This window comes from Schistocerca nitens, chromosome 9, assembly GCF_023898315.1.
Source record: "Schistocerca nitens isolate TAMUIC-IGC-003100 chromosome 9, iqSchNite1.1, whole genome shotgun sequence".
In the NCBI taxonomy this organism is placed as follows: Eukaryota; Metazoa; Arthropoda; class Insecta; order Orthoptera; family Acrididae; genus Schistocerca; species Schistocerca nitens.
This window is the reverse complement of record NC_064622.1, coordinates 253,843,138-253,861,050: the sequence shown is the minus strand read 5'-3', so window position 1 is coordinate 253,861,050 and position 17,913 is coordinate 253,843,138.

The window sequence follows — 17,913 nt, the reverse complement described above, 5'->3', positions numbered from 1 at the left end:
TAAGTAAGTGGGTCTGAAACCTGATCCAGTACAAAAATATTCATAATTTCATTTCTAGCTTTATCAAGTGCACACCCACCTGCTAGTGAAAATTAACGCGCAATTTCAATGTCTGTTCATGTGTTTCCAACAATCGCAACAGGTGTCGTTATTTCTGGTCAAACACGCACACATCTTACTGTTCATGAGTAAGCAACCGATACTTAAGCTATATTCGTGGATGCACGGTAGGTGTGCAGTTCGATTATCGCTTAGGCACAAAAGTTTGTATCCTTATTTTAGATTCAGACACCTAGCGGCTTGTAAGAAAAACCGATATGTAACATTTGATTTTTCTTAGTGAACAATCGGATTACGTGTTGGGTTCGTATCTCTGTCACAGAACTTCACATCATGCACTTCATCTTTAAAAGCATGCACACTTTGTTACTTCAGAATGGAGGTATATCAGACATCTTTCGTGGTTAGATAACAGGGACGAAAGGGTCTTGATAGGAGTCACGGTTTATTACAAAAATTGTCGTCTTTTATTTTCAAGTTTAGATTTGGTTACTGGTATTGGCCAAAATTTCGGTAATTCATGACTCTTCATGGCTAATCATCAATATGATGTGATTAGATTAGATTAGATTAGATTAGATTAGATTAACTCTTGTTCCATGGATCATGAATACGACATTTCGTAATGATGTGGAACGTGTCATTTTAATGAAAGATTTCTTTAAATACCATGATTCAATTTCTTTACAACAATTTTTTACACTCTCTCTCTCACAAACACACACACATTCTTTTTTATTTTTATTTGTATGTTGTGCTCGACTATCGGCGAGGCACGAAAACGCCTGTGAATGACTTTCTTAGTTTTGAGTACACTTACGAAAGAAATATAAAAACAACAATGAGAGTTACTGATTTATGATGCTCGGTTGCAGTCAGTTCTGAGTGTTATTAGTAACTACGTTCCAGTCCCTAAACCTAGTTACAGAAAGCGAATCAGACGCATTACGTATTCCAGGCCGTAGCAGCCGCGACTTGGAGACACCAGCTATGGTCACTTCCCAGACCGCTGTAGGATCACATCGGTTCGTCTTCTTCCTGCTGGTACTGTAACTGAGATTTGGCAACAAGGCAACGTATGTTTGGCAACTCTGTGATCGACGAGTTACTTCCTGGTGTGCACGGAATTAAGCCTCAAAGTTCACTTGATTTCACCTGTCATTTCCATTGAATAATCTGAGTTATTATCGCTTGAAGGGTAACAAAAGATTGAAAATTTACGGTTTTCAGCCCAGGAAAGTCGTTGCAAGTGGAAACCGCAACTAATCTCGACCTTCAAATAGCGGTTTACGAGTTCTAGTTACTATTGCCCTCGTAATAGGAAGCTAAGACCCATACCTCCTCGCCAGCTCTGTGGTAACGTGCTGACCTGTGAAAAAGCGTCTGTTACGGTTCGCAGTTCCAGTCTCACTGACTGTAACGTTTTTATCCCTTCTGTGAAAGAGCTACAAGCAGTCAGATCCAACATCAATAAGGAAATCGCAAGAAAATGCTTTCAGCTCATAGTGCAATGTTGAAAAACTTACAATGCTGCACAACAGGTAAGGCCTCTTTCCGCTGCTGACAAGCGAATTTTGGGTTTCTAGGAATACGTAACTATATTTATGAAATGCCACATTTGCATACCTCTTGAGTATGACACAGCATACCAATTAAACACAGACCCAATCAAAATCTAAGTAAGTAGTATTTTACTAATTCGTGTCGATAGAGGCATGCTTGTGTACAGATACTTTCGTCGTAAGGTTATCATGGTTAGTTTTATTTCATTTCTTATAATACAGTGCACAATTTTCGTAAGGTTTCTTTTAGTGTTGTTAAAACAATAGTAAACATGAGAGAGAAATTAATCATCATCGATATATGCGAATTCTCTGATGTTACCTATGACAGTCTGACAATGCACATGCAGTTTATTGATTACATGCATGTAGAAAACTTGTTCTGAGTTAAAGCTGTCAAACAAAGTTTGAAGAAGAATAAAATATCACTACCACACGACGGATAATGTAGAAAATACTTTTCTGACATATTATGGCACGATGCGCTCTCCCTGCACATCTTCGAGATGCATCTGCTGCCTGCTATTAAACCTGAATAGAACATAATGTCACAGTAGTTAGCCCTTTTTCCACATGCGACTACTTTGGGTTGAGAAGTGAAGGGAATTATGTTCAAAGTTCCATTAGATTGATACCTTCAGCAGAGAGCAGAATTGCGTTTTAAAAAATGTAGCACTGAATGTATTCGAACTCGCGACATCTTATCTATGCTACAAGCTGACACGTAGCTACAGCAGCTCCAGAGCTCGGCAACTATTCCTCCAGAACTTTTGGATTCCACAGCACTGTGAGATTATGCATATGGCCAGGTCTTGACTTCTGAGAGACAAACACTTACAGCTTTTCTTTTGGACTGAACGACGTTTTCTAGTAACAGATAGCGCAATAGAATAGCTCAAGTGGAAAGGAACACTTCCTATTTAAACTTCTGCATCCTACACTGTTGGCAGTTGTGTGTAGGTGGCAGTTAGGTGATTTTATTTCTGTGATTACAAAATAGTCGAATGTATGCACTGGGTAGCCGAGGCAGCTAGTTCATGGTGATTCGGTCAACCAAGTAAATGAATTTACTGAACATGCTGCAAATTACTACAGGGAGCCTGTGTGTCAGAATTCTCATCCAGTGTGGCGCAACTGCGTTACGATAGAAAAATGACTCGCAGAGAAGAGGATTTCGTGGTCTGTTGGACGGATGGTAGGTTGTTATACCTATGGTCTGGGTTCGATTCCCACTTTCGTCAATGATTTTAGATAGGGAGAGACAGATTCCATTCTCTCCTGGCTACACCAAGTGAAGGAGATATAATGGCTGCGTGGTCTGAAAATTCACATTAAAGATGATATTCCTTCTTTACCAAGTAGACGGTAGGTTGAACCACAATAAAGTCTGGAGTGGCGACATGTAGAAACTCTATCACCAGTAACCTTTCTTATACTAGTTATTTATTTCAAGTGACGACACAAACGCTATGTATGGTCACAGGACACTTATTCCATCTTTTATTTGAGCTTCTGTATGTCGATAAAATTGGTTCTAAACTGGGAATGCAACTCAGACCGCCCTTAACGCGGAATTTGATCCCTTCGTGGCAATACAGCTCGGCTACAATTTGTTGTTTGTTCAAAACTGCAGATTCCTCAACACCTTCACATATTACGCGTGAATGGGATCGAATCCTGGCCCGGCACTAAAGATTTAATTATGTATTATCAAGCTCTATCATGAGAACACCTATCTGCTGGTGGATAATAATTTTGATTTTTAATGTATTTTCATTCGTTGTCAACACTAACGATCTCTGACGTTTTTAACTCCCAGTGAGACACAGAACTATTTGCGAGATGACTGTAAGTTCAAGATGCTATTCTGAGCAGCTGGTGGAGAAAAATTCGGTAGCTGACGTCTGTTTGTGTGTAGTCAACAACGATATGTGTGGGGCTCTATTCCCAGTGAGCGCTGAACTCTTTGTCATATTATTTCAGTTCGTCGTGTCATTTAATGTTCATACATATTCTCAACTAGCTGCTCGTGAATAACTTTAATTTTTAATGTCATTTTGTGTTAAATAGTTCAAATGGTTCAAATGGCTCTGAGCACTATGGGACTTAACTTCTAAGGTCATCAGTCCCCTAGAACTTAGAACTACTTAAACCTAACTAACCTAAGGACATCACTCACATCCATGCCCGAGGCAGGATTCGAACCTGCGACCGTAGCGGTCACGCGGTTCCAGACTGAAGCGCCTAGAACCGCACGGCCACACCGGCCGGCCCCCACCATCTGGTATCAATGCATTACCCTATCATCCATTATATATAATCATTTTCATAGTACACTTGATATTATAGATGAGTAGGACACAAGACAGGACATAGATAATGTCCGTTTGACGTCAACAGTGTGTAACATTTTACTTTTTTTGAATAGGACAATGTTCCTCTCCAATAATTTTTAGATTAGTTACAATAAGCTTACGCTGCAAGAGAATTCGCTTGTATTTTTCAATATGTGGTCTGTTGTCAGTTTGAAGGCCTTCCATAACATCGGCAACGTAGTGCAACTCCACCGAGGGCTGTCTGGAGTAGGGTGGAGATAGCAATGTGAAAGTTGCGAGCTGTCGAAGACGATCTTCATATTCCTAATGCGATTAGGACATCGTATACTCTTGACGACGTTTAGCACCTGTGCAGTCAGTCACCCAATTTCAGAATTCATTTTGAGTAATCCTGCTAAATTCCCAAAATATTGTCTTTTTATATTGATGAGTAATATGGATAGTCGTCACGTTCATGTGCCGTCTACAACGCAAATTTAATGTTACTATCCTAGGAACTAACCTGCAATACGTTTTGTATTTCATAATCGGAACTATCTGCATTAACCGTCATCAGAGCAATGTCAGGGAACAGAATGCAGCAGTGCCTTGCTACCTACTTGAGGACCTGCTTGAGGAAAGGGTAGTTGCTGGTTCACATTATATTACACTAGCGAGAAGTACCGACTTTTCCTTTTCTCTGCAAACATCCAGAACTAAATTCAGTATCTAAATGCTAAGAATATATTTGCATTGTGCCAACTCAAAGATCAATAGATATGGATATAGATATAGATACAGATTTTTATATTTAAAGCCATTCTCGTTCTGCGTTGGAATAAACATCATTCATTATTTGCTTGTTCTTGTTACGATTGTTATTGTCATTCTCTCACTCGCAAGAGTTTTCACATTCCTATTTGGTATCGATGCACATGAAGAGTGGCTATGAAAGAAGGGAATACTGAATGTTACGTCATGCAGAATACACTCATTTACTTCGGCTCCTCGTGATCTACGCTACAGAAGTGAGATACATAAAGTTGACAGTGTGAGGACAGACCTGGTAGCACAACTGTGCAACTACACAGTGTTACCAGATAAAATGGTGCTGCGGAATCGAAAGTGTAGTACGGACTTTGCCACAGTAGCAGACAGCTGGTAATTTAGGACCATGACCGTGGATTACACTTTGGTCAGTGCTGGTTAGAGTGCTGCAACTGTAAATGGAAGGCTTTGTTTGATAGTCTTATGCTGATGCTGTCTGAATAAATTATGCCATTGGATACAAAGCGGTTTAGTTTTGAGACCTAACCCACGAGGGGGGAAGGCACAGTGGTCTGCTTCAGGAATTCCAAGCAATAAAACACAAAAAACAACCCAGGAAGGGAGACATGCATTTGGAATCTGTTCATCGTTACGGGGTCAAACAAGAGGGTAACATTACTGAAACAATGATCGGGCTACTTAGTATATAATAGAGCACACAGATTTCAAGGAGGAAACGTATGAAGAAGCAGACTTCCTCGTTATCAATATGTGCGGCATATCTTTCGTGTTAACGAAAGTAAATTCCCGCTTTCCCTCTTCTTACGTGTCAAATGAAATGAATGCCATGAGGAATAGAATATTTGTTGACTGCGTCTCTTCTTGCTTCCATCCTTACCAACATATTTCTTCATTCTCGTGGTGATCATGACATTCTATGTGTATGCTGCAAAAGATTGCAAGTGGACAAATTCGACATCGAGGTGCAAAGCGTTATATTCAATTCGAATAAGCTTCCGGTGTATTTTTACTTCGTTTGTAATTTTAGATGATTATGAACGTTACGGAAAATTATCTCACATGCTTTATGTTGAATGAGAAACATTGAATGATCCGTTTTGCTTTCCCTACGTTGAAATGATATAATGTCGGCGTCAACAGCCTTCTTCCACGCCGGAAGCTGAAACTTGTATCATTCTGGATTAATGATAATTGAATGTCTCATATGTATACATAGCCCACAAGGCGACGTCAGAAACCATCAGGGGAGAACGCCGCATAAAAACCAAACGTGCGCGCGCGTCTCCACTCTGAAGAACCGTATCGGAGAATCACGGCAAGCATTTCGCTGAAGAGCTGCCTCGTCAGAGAGCCTAGAAATGGCAGCGTCGTAGCAAGTATTTGTCAACACTCTGATAGTGCATTTACTTCCGGGTGTAGGTCGGCGTTACCTCGCTAAATTCACTTGACATTCGTTTTCCACATCGAAGACTCGTACGATATAATCCACTGCAAGATGACACGATTAGAAAGTATATTTAATTTCTGGACTCCAAGAACGGCGTTCTTCACATAAGTAACACCTGTTTGTGTGTGCATTCTGGAGGACGACGGTGCAATCCCGCGCCCGGCCATCCTGATTTAGGTTTTCAATGATTTCCCTAAATCGCTTCAGGCAAATGCCGGGATGGTTCCTTAGGAAGGGCACGGCCGATTTCCTTCCCCATCCTTCCCTAATCCGAGCTTGTGCTCCGTCTCTAATGACATCGTTGTCGACGGGACGTTAAAACAGTAATCTCCACCTCCTCTGTTCGGGTGTTTAAGGTTGCGTTTTGAGGCTCAGGCAACATCGCAGTGACTATATTCCGCCTCTGGCCGCCAGTGTGTCGTTAGCTCAGAGGTTCCCTTGTGCGTTGCAGTGCTTGTACTATAAGACATAGCAGTTCGAATCACGGTAGAAGCCGCTGACTACAACCTTTTATTTTCCATTTTAATTAATGGAGTTGCAAACTGCTAGTAAAAATTTCTTATGCGAAATCTGAAGAATGCCTTTAAACATCAATCTTCGTCCGATTTCGACTTAGTAAATTAAGTTAATATCATGGATTTCTGCTTTGCAAATTCCAAGGTGCTTCACTGTAAAATAGACCCTGAAAAGATTCAAACTGACTGTCAACGATATAAATTTGAGCTTTGTTCGTCATATAGGTCTAACATGTCAGAAGGCTGTTTATGAAGTGCACATGTTCATTAATGTAGTTCCCTTCTTCTAAATTTTTGCAGTAGCATTTAACTGTAGACGTTTTCTAACACCGGCGTTAGCAATTCCTTTCCGTTCTCTGAAACCTTCAAAACGACAAATTTTTCTGGTTTAAATCTGATGACCTTAACTATCACTTCCGATCAACAATAAATACTTCATGAACCCATACATGGAACTCCAAATGTGCAGTGTTCCTGCACTGCTACAGAGCATGCATTGCAAGGTATTCACACAGTTTATCGCATAGACTTACCATAAGGAATGAAACAAGAACTGTAATACACTTTACACCACAGACGCTCACTCTGGCTTGACGAAAACATCCAAACATTGACCAAAAGTTGCACAAATAATTGAGTTTGAAAGGAAAAGAAACGAGGTATGAAGCATTTATAAATTCATCGAATGTAGTGAGGTGGTTTAATTTCGTCCCAGTCTATAAAATTAATTTCGGGCCATACTCAGCTCTTGCCGATTAATGTAATATAATACCCGCCTACTAATCAGGGCGTCTGTCTCCGTTGCTTTTGAGCGTGAATGGAAATTGTAGAAATTTTCTGTGGAGCAACATTTAATAATTAAGCGTTTTAAATCATCAAAAGCGATGAGCGGTAGCAGGCGCTTTCGATAAAGAACGGGGTAGTGCAGCGCCGCTGCTGTCGCCACGGCCGCTGCCAGTAGCCAGCAAATGGATCCCGGAGCTTTGCCGCATACGGCGTCCAGAGGAGGACAGTCTGCAGGAAATCTGCCGCAAAATCGTTACTGGATAAAATTTTGATATCGGTGTGTCACAAAGCGAAATAGATTGAATCTGCGCTACTGTTACATTCACGTCTTCAGCATTCAGACAGAAGAGGCTATAAAAATATTTTATGCCAGCTACTCTCGATCCACTGACATTATGAACAGAAACAACACACGCTACCGCTAGACCACAGGCGTAATCAGCCTAGAGTTTCTCTATCATGGGACAAGTTTTCCTCCAGGAAGTGCCGCAGTCTACAGTGTTGCCAGATTGTGCAGATAACCGGACTTAGAGAATTAGCGAGTTGGCCAGTTTTTTTGTCCCATGTCGCGATCGGCGCAGACTTAGCCTCTGAAGCGGCCGGCCGCCGGTCAAGTTTTATGTCAAAGAGTGTACATAAGCATCATATCTGATCACCTGCATCCATTCATGTCCAATTGTGCATTCCGACGTACTTGGGAAATTCAAGCACGACAATGCGACAACCCGCACGTCCAGAAGAGTGGCTCCAGGAACACTCTTCTGAGATTAAACACATCTGTTGCCGACCAAACTCCCCATACATGAACATTACTTAGCTGGGATGGCTTGCAACATGTTTTTCAGAAGAGATCTGCACCCTCTCGTACTCTTTAAGGATTTATGGACAGCCCTGCAGGATTCATGTTGTCAGTTCCCAGCAGCGCTACTTTAGACGTTAGTCGAGTCCATGCTGAGTCGTACTGCGGCACTTCTGCATGCTCGCGGGGGCCCTACACGATATTAGGCAGGTGTGCCAGTTTCTTTGGCTCTTCAGCGTATAACGATCAAAATGAGTAAAAAAGAAGTCCAGAGAGGGTCATGTATTTTGAAAGTTGTACACGAAATACGAAAGCAGAGTTAGCAACATTTGATTGTAGCAGTTGTTACGATTGTGGGATGTATTATATATAGCTTCAAATTAGTCTTAGTCTAAAAAATATGCAGCAGGGGATAAATGCATTTACTTTTAGAACAAACAATTAACTGTTTTGGAAAGCGTTACTAGTAGTGAATACGCCCACAGTACAACGAGTTGTAGGACGATGTGGTTATACGACGAGATTTACTGTGTGTATAACATGCACGTGACACAAACGTAAGGGCTGTGATGTTTGGGTGTAAACTAACGGTAGTGTCTGAAGTAAACTTACTTCATCTTTATGTAAGGTGATTAAATGCAAACATTTAAACAATAAGGATCCTAGCTTTACAGTGCGAAGATAAAAACATTGTTTCTAATAAAGTAAAAAAGAGAAAATATCGTTTTGAACGTGACGTGTGTGAACAGCGACTGCCAATGTAATTGCAAGTAAAGAGTGAGCCGTGGCGGTAATAGTGCCAGGGCTATCTTTGGTTAGGCACTATCGATTTCCTCTGGCAGAAGTTTGGAGCCTGGGCCGGCTCAGTAACAGGGGGCAGTACGGACTGGAAAGGGACGATAACGTTGGTCACGGCATGCGGAAGTGCGCGTATTAGCAAGACGTTGGACAGACGACAGCGAGTACGGTATGCCTTAGTACGGGCGGCAGTTAGCGCTTGATCGTACTAGGGGTCAGTAACAGAGGGCCGGCGCTGTGGCTTCTTGGCAACCTCGGGAAGCTATGCATGTGCTCACTTCCGTGTAGGAGCACGCTGTTACTATCAGACTAAGCAGCTTCTAGTGTCTTCGCCACATCGATCCAGCAGCTGGCATCAAGTTAAGTAATTCAAGTCTTACCAACGATTAGTGAAATATAATGATGATTGCTCTTGAGGCAGCAAAGCGTTGCAAGGACTGTGGTGTGATATTTTATGCCTCTTATTAAGTGTGTCCTTCGCTCCTTAATAGTATCGTTCTTACTTCAGCTGGCAAGTGTCTGAAACATTGATACGTGTGCGCAGCCTTACCGAACGATCTACATTCCGTGTCCAAAGATTGCCGTGTGGTACCTTACAGGCCCACATAAGGTGCTCCATGTGATAATTGGGTTTTAATGAGCCAATTCCGTTTGCATCATTCGTGTACGTGGTTCTGCTTAAAGGAAAGAAATCAGTTTTAGAATTGTCAATTGTATGGAAGTAGTTTTCTGTATAAGTTTGAGTATTAAGGTGAAGTAAAGGTTGTTTGATTCCCTGTTGTCAGTTCTGATTTATGTTTCAGAGATCGGAAGCAGTGGGCCACCGAAGTGCACAGCCTCCCCTTTTAAATTACTAGCAGGCGTACGGGCGGTGGTCCTCGCCTGAGCTCGCGTGTGCTGTTTGGTTCCAATTTCGGTGTTCTGAACAGGGTGGAAGTACAAACGGAGTCCATATCTTAATTCGGAGATAAGTACTCAGTCGCCTCCACCGTTCGTGGCCAAGTCGCGGCCTCACAATCTCGGGCCTCAGTTATTGCACAAGCAGCAGTTTTCTAAAAATTGTGGTGGCTGTGCAAGGTTTCCCGGGTTAATTTTTTTAAATATTTGTCTTAAGAATTTTGAGGGATTTCTAGAAGAATGTGTCTTAATTGAAACCGTTTTCTAAAATTGCGGTGCAATTCAGCCTTAGTGGCGTATGTCAATTTTGATGGGGAAATAACTGGGTTAATATTGATCAAACTCTCTATAACCTTGTAAAGTTGTTTGGTAATATTGCGCCCAGGAGTGGCGGTTTTCAATCTATGTGGAAATAATAAATGATTTCTTGGTTATTTGATGTAAAGTTTATTTCAAATGATTTACTTGTCCCGAGTGGCGGATTTTTAAAATGTTTTTAAAGAGATTAATTCAGTTGTGGTTTTATACAACAAACAGTTTGTAAAGTTTGTCTGAATGGCGTTTCTTAAAGAAATTATCTGATTTATGATTGTAATTCTCTTAATGAATTATCTATGAAGCAAATAAATATGTTGAAATGGAATGGTCACTGTATGGGTCAAGTCCTTCCACTTCCTTTATATGAAAGGTTAAGGAAATTGCAGTTCAAAATAGAAATAACGTACCAAAGAACTAGGAAAACATAGTAATTGTTTCTGATCGGTGAAGTGAAATTTTGCACTTGCGATTTGATTTTCCGATGAGAGGGCTGTCGAGTCGTTTCACAAAAAAGTTATAGTGTTGTTGGGGTTAGATACGAACAAGCGATCTATAGTCATTGTCTTATAAAATTCGATGGTCTACAACTCTAACAATTGAACTACCGAGTAATTGAAGTGTAATTTGGTAAAACGATAGTGTTCACTAGAAGTTAAACTGTGCTTAATGACGTTATCCTTTGTTGTAACAGTGCGAGAGCATATCTCGGAGGTAAATTAATGTTGAACTCACAATGTAACACATTTTAATTAAGTTAGTGAACTTGTGCGCTGACCCGTTGCTGTGCAACCACATTTTACACATCAGCTCATTCTCTGCAACAGTCAAAAACAACATTTCAGGAATTTTTAGAGATTTAATTGTACAATATGGTACTATACATCATTTTAAGCGTTTTCTGGAACTTAAGTTCTAAAACAATACATTAGTGGGAATTAGCATTGATAGTAAGAGCAGCGAGCTATCCAGTGACGTCACAGGCATCACATGACACGAATGGAGCGTTTAGCGGGCTTTCAAATTATTTGAACTTCATTTCCGCTTTTATAGAAGAATATTGAAATTCATTTGCAAAAAAAAAAGTTAGGAGCTTGAAATAATATAAATAATTAGTTAACGCAGTTTCCAGAAAACAGTCAATTACCCTATTGTTATATGGCACTGAAGGCATCATCAGTTTGTAGTGCTAAAGATGTGCACATTTTCATTATCTGGTTGGTCTGGGGTGGTTATCAACCTCAAGATCGGTTTGAGCATCATTTTCATTTATTGGGCATAGACCTGTTGGAGGTGACATACCTTCTCTTTCCTCGGACTTCCGTAAGGTCTTAGCCATAAATACAATATAAGGCGTTTAACGTAGGCTCTGTACCACGATATAGTTCGGTATTTTTCACATAAAGAAACATATCGGGTGGCGAAATAAGCGACAGGTCTTCAGTCTAGCCTATAATCGAAATCCATACTTTCGAAACCAGAAATTAGCACGTAACCAATGAGTGACACCGACACAATTTTTGTTGCAGCTATATTTATTTTATCGTGCCGAAGTACAGTGAACAATAGCGTTGTAGACGTGATGATAGAACGCTTAAACATTATCAACCCACCCTTCAAAATCATTTACATCATTTCGTTTCTAGTCATTAACTGAGTCCTTCACGACCTATTTACACTAAACGAAATAATTTTTTTTCGTGATGTGACTAGGTTGTGAGGCGACGAATGCAACTGAACTAAATGGATTCCGCTACTCACAGCTAATCCTCGTTAATGGCGCAATAAACTGAGAATAACTCTCATAAATGAATATTTGCCAGTTCAGTTATATTTGAGTTCATCTTTTGTGTCAGTCGAAGATCACCTGCTACAGAGAATCGGCCCGTTCGTCTCAAAATTTGTTTTAGAATAGGTAAAGCCATAAACAATGTTTTCTTATTTTTACCCAGATATTTGTTGCTGAAGTTAGAGTATCATCAGCAGGTTTTTTGCAAGGGATTAGCCGAGCGGTCTACGGCGCTGCAGTCATGGACTGTGCGGCTGGTCCCGGCGGAGGTTCGAGTCCTCCCCCGGGCATAGGTGTGTGTGTTTGTCCTTAGGATAATTTAGGTTAAGTAGCGTGTAAGCTTAGGGACTGATGACCTTAGCAGTTAAGACCCATAAGGTTTCACACACATTTCAACATTTTTTTCTAACATTAAAGAACTGTTTTTTACTGTTGGCAACTGGGAAACTCCTCTAACCAAATAACCCAGGAAAGCCTAACAACCACCTTTCCCTATTTCAGTAGTGAATTGAATGTTATGATTGGAGATGTAATGTAATAGCTCTATCAATTTATCTTTCGCATAAGGACATGATATACCTAAAAAATGCAGATGGATTAAGGGTTGCTGGTTCCAGGACTGTTTCCTCAGTCTTCTCTAAGTAAAAGTTGGCCATCAGGAGAGAAAGTGGGCTACCTATGGCAACACCATCAGTTTGTTCAAACGGTTGTTGGTTGAACATAATGCAGTTATGTAGACTCCACAGAAAGGACAGTTTCCCGAGATAGTAAAAATTTTGGAAATTTGTGGTTAGGTCTTATGGGACCAAACTAGTGAAGTCATCGGTCCCTATACTTACACACTACTTAATCTAACTTAAACTAACACGCTAAGGACAACACATACACCCATGCCCGAGGGAGGACTCGAACCTCCAAAGGGGGGAGCGTGACGTAGTGGTACAGAAGGCTGACAAGGACTGTCGTCAATAGTGTTACCTGGCAGTTGTTATGTGGATAAGATGTATGTTCTGCCTGTAGGTAGACGGATTGCGAGCCTAAGGGATGTTAACAAGGGGAAACGTCTGCACCCCTGAGTTCCTCCAAGTTACCTCACGAGAACATCAACAGAAATAGAAGCCATGATTATGTACCACACAAACTGTATGTCCTACCTAAACTTCATAAAGAGTACCTACCTTTATGGATAAAGAATACAGTGTTGGTGCTCGTACATAAGTTTTAACGAAACATCTTGGTTCCTTGCTATGATTATTCGTGGGTAAATGATCACATCATATACCTCACTCAAGTACTTTTATCAGCACATCGAGAATTATCGTCTAAGCGCTTCAGACCATCTACTTCAATTTGATATATCAGTTTAGACCATCTACTTCACTTTAATATAGTATCATTTTTTACAAAGGTCCATCCAGCAGGATCCTTGGCACCAATTGGGAAGAATTTCCGGTGAACGAAACTGTCTTGTTTTACGTTTAGCTAATAATTTTTTTGAGCAAACTAACAGCGACATCCAGCTGTCATGCTCCCTACATATTTATGTAGACATAAGGGGAAAGGGGGGTTGGAATCAACGGTCAATAAGTCCGCTGTATTTTGAAGATATTTAGTCGATACTGTCGTATGTCCTCGTGGAGAATATAAATTTATGGTGTTTTTACGTCACTACAGTTCCCTTCACAACAGTCAATCCACTATGGAGACAAAGATGGTTTTGAGCCTTTCCTAGATATTTTGTCAAAAACCAGGAAACGAAGAAAAAGAGCAGCGCACGCCATCACAATCCGTAGCCATTTTTTCTTTGTTGGCAATATTTTATTCCAGGTAACTAGATTTATTCGGAAATTTTAGGGAAAGTGGTTTTCTGCGCACCATCTAAAATAGGACACCTGAGATGAGAGAAGAGCGGTTGTTACTGCAGAAGGCTGGACTTTACTAAAAAGCGTGTCAGTGTGGTATGGCGTAAATAGAGCAAGTACGTATCCCCACTGGCCATTCACTGCAATGTCACGAAACAAAATATTAAGTCAGCATAACATCTTTTTGGGAGTCCATTATTGAAGAATGCATGGAAATTGTTAAGTGACCGTTCATTGCAAACTCTCCCATAACCGACGTAAAATATGAAGTAAAGAGACACATCAAATCAGTAGAAATTAATCTCCACCGACAAATGAAATGTGAATCAGTACCAGTGATTTCCGGTACTTAACATGTAGATTACAATTTCTCGTATTGAACTGCATGCACATCTTTAACTTGACTGTCGGCGAGGGCACGCGCCCTGGCTGATAAACTGGCACGGGAAGGAGTCCCAGCAGAATTTGTGGATGGCTCGCTGAGCCGCAAGCACTCATGTCACGGAGCTCACCGAGCAGTCAAATTGTCACTGCTTCGCGGGAAGCCAACTTGGCCCCGGACGCAGTAAAAGTCACAGTGAAGATTGTATCTATACGGAGCGGGGGTCATAGGAGACTGTTTTTAGTGAAATGTGTGTAGTCTGGGGATGCTTGCTGTTTTGGAAGAATTCTGCAAGAAATGTTGTGGACAGTCACAATTCGTTTGTTAAGGCAATATGTGAGTGGAATGGGCACAGAATAGTTTACGGCACTTTTGAAGATTGTTATACACCGCCAACGCTCACAGGCACCACAAGGAAAAATGTTTAACGAAATCAAAAAATAAATAAAACAAAAACTACCATTGGTTAACGTAATAGCGCAGAGAGGGAACGAGTAACTACTGTGTTTACAGAGGTTTTCCATTATTGGCTAGCACGCGAACATAGACAGAGACTAGGACACAGTTTTCGACTGCCAAGTGTAATTTAGTAACTGGTTAACGAGACGAAATAAGAGAGTAATAGACGAAGACCAGCTTCTTTAAGACAGCTTCTTACTCGTTGGCACGCGCCATACTTATTATACAGCTAATCAAAATCAGGTGACGCTAGAAAAACGCAGAGAATTTCCTTTTCAGAAGGGGATTCCAGAAAGCTACTCTTCAGCCAGCCGCCACCTCGGGCGGATTCTTCAGCCAGCCGCCACCTGGGGCATACTTCACTACGACAGCTAAAGGCTCTCATGCTGTGCTGTCGAACTAAGACGCAAGTTATTACTACAGATTCAATGGCTGATTCTGCAGCCGTTCCAGCCACCTCTTGCAGACTAGGAGTCTCCGGTGGCCGTGCGGTTCTAGGCGCTTCAGTCTGGGACCTCGCGACTGCTACGGTCGCAGGTTCGAATCCTGCCTCGGGCATGGATGTGTGTGATGTCCTTAGGTTAGTTAGGTTTAAGTAGTTCTAAATTATAGGGGACTGATGACCTCAGATGTTAAGTCCCATAGTGCTCAGAGCCATTTGCGATCCAGCCGCAACAGCGAGGGATGGACTCCGTGGAAAGACAGATCATTTGTAACGATGTTCAGTAATTTCAGTCTTAACTTAGCGAGCTTACTTGTAGTTAGAGGTTCAACACGTTTTCAACTCCGGTAGTATTTTCTATCATTACACATTACTAACTTTAGTCAACGACGGTCCGACTTCTGCGAAACTAAATGTTTTATTCAGATTTGTGCTTGTTTGTATCACAGCCCAAATCCGATGTCAAAGTTTGCCAAGTCATTAGCTTACTATTGTCAGTGATTGTTAAACCAGTTCTTCTGCATTTTCATGTAGTAAACTGAATTAATTGAGATCGTTGTTTAAATTCATAGATAAAGATTTCCTTGATCATTGATTTGGTGGGACAGCGATTAATTACGTCAGACATACAGAGTTATTATAGAATATCCCATAAGAGATTCTCATTTTTAAAGCACCACCACCTATAAAATCAAAAACCGTGATCTTAGAATTTGGTGCTGCCGAAAAACCATACACCACGCATATAACAGTAATACCTGTACGCCTGCACAGAAGTTCATGATATACCTTTAGTGTCGAAGACCCCTAGGCCCGTTCTCTTGCGAGAACGACGCGAGATGCTGGTAGGAATGAGGAAAATGGACAATTGAGCATTATGGAAGCAGCGTGTGACAATATGGGAATTTGCGTGCTCGGATAGTCGAACGGTTAAGGTGGCCGTTTGCGTAAAAAGAGAAATCTGGGTTCGAGTCAGGTCCGGCACAAATCTTGTGGCCACTAAAACATTTCAATCCCTCATGAGGCTGACGTCAGTATTTATCATCCATCATGTATACTGAACGGTCAGAAAGCTGCAGGGCACGTTGTGCTGAGAAATATTACGAAAGTAATTCGGAGCCCCTCCCCCCCCCCCCCTTCCATGAACCATGGACCTTGCCGTTGGTGGGGAGGCTTGCGTGCCTCAACGATACAGATAGCCATACCGTAGGTGCAACCGCGACGGAGGGGTATCTGTTGAGAGGCCAGACAAACATGTGGTTCCTGAAGAGGGGCAGCAGCCTTTTCAGTAGTTGCAGGGGCAACAGTCTGGATGATTGACTGGTCTGGCCTTGTAACACTAACCAAAACGGCCTTGCTGTGCCGGTACTGCGAACGGCTGAAAGCAAGGGGAAACTACAGCCGTAATTTTTCCCGAGGGCATGCAGCTTTACTGTATGGTTAAATGATGATGGCGTCCTCTTGGGTAAAATATTCCGGAGGTAAAATAGTCCCGCATTCGGATCTTTGGGCGGGGACTACTCAACGTCGTTATCAGGAGAAAGAAAACTGGCGTTCTACGAATCGGAGCGTGGAATGTCAGATCCCTTAATCGGGCAGATAGTTTAGAAAATTTAAAAATGGAAGTGGATAGGTTGAAGTTAGATATAGTGGGAATTAGTGAAGTTCGGTGGCAGGAGTAACAAGACTTCTGGTCAGGTGAATAAAGGGTTATAAATACAAAATCAAATAGGGGTAATACAGGAGTAGGTTTAATAATGAATAAAAAAATTAGAGTGCGGGTAAGTTACTACAAACAATATAGTAAACGTATTATAGTGGCCAAGATAGACACGAAGCCCACGCCTACTACAGTAGTACAACTTTATATGCCAACTAGCTCTGCAGATGACGAAGAAATGGAAGAAATGTATGATGAGATAAAAGAAATTATTCAGGTAGTGAAGGGAGACGAAAATTTAATAGTCATGGGTGACTGGAATTCGAGAGTAGGAAATGGGAGAGAAGGAAACATAATACGTGAATATGGATTGGGGGTAAGAAATGAAAGAGGAAGCCGTCTGGTAGAATTTTGCACAGAGCATAACTTAATCATTGCTAACACTTGGTTCAAGAATCATAAAAGAAGGTTGTATACTTGGAAGAATCCTGCAGATACTGAAAGGTGTCAGATAGATTATATAATGGTAAGACAGAGATTTAGGAACCAGGTTTTAAATTGTTAGACATTTCCAGGGGCAGATGTGGACTCTGACCACAATCTATTGGTTATGAACTGTAGATTAAAGCTGAAGAAACTGCAAAAAGGTGGGAACTTAAGGAGATGGGACCTGGATAAACTGACTAAACCAGAGGTTGTACAGAGTTTCGGGGAGAGCATAAGGGAGCAATTGACAGGAATGGGGGAAAGAAATACAGTAGAAAAAGAATGGGTAGCTCTGAGGGATGAAGTAGTGAAGGCAGCAGAGGATCAAGTAGGTAAAAAGACGAGGGCTAGTAGAAATCCTTGGCTAACAGAAGATATATTGAATTTAATTGATGAAAGGAGAAAATATAAAAATGCAGTAAATTAAGCAGACAACAAGGAATACAAACGTCTCAAAAATGAGATCGCCAGGAAGTGCAAAATGGCTAAGCAGGCGTGGCTACAGGACAAATGTAAGGATGTAGAGGCTTATCTCACGAGGGGTAAGATA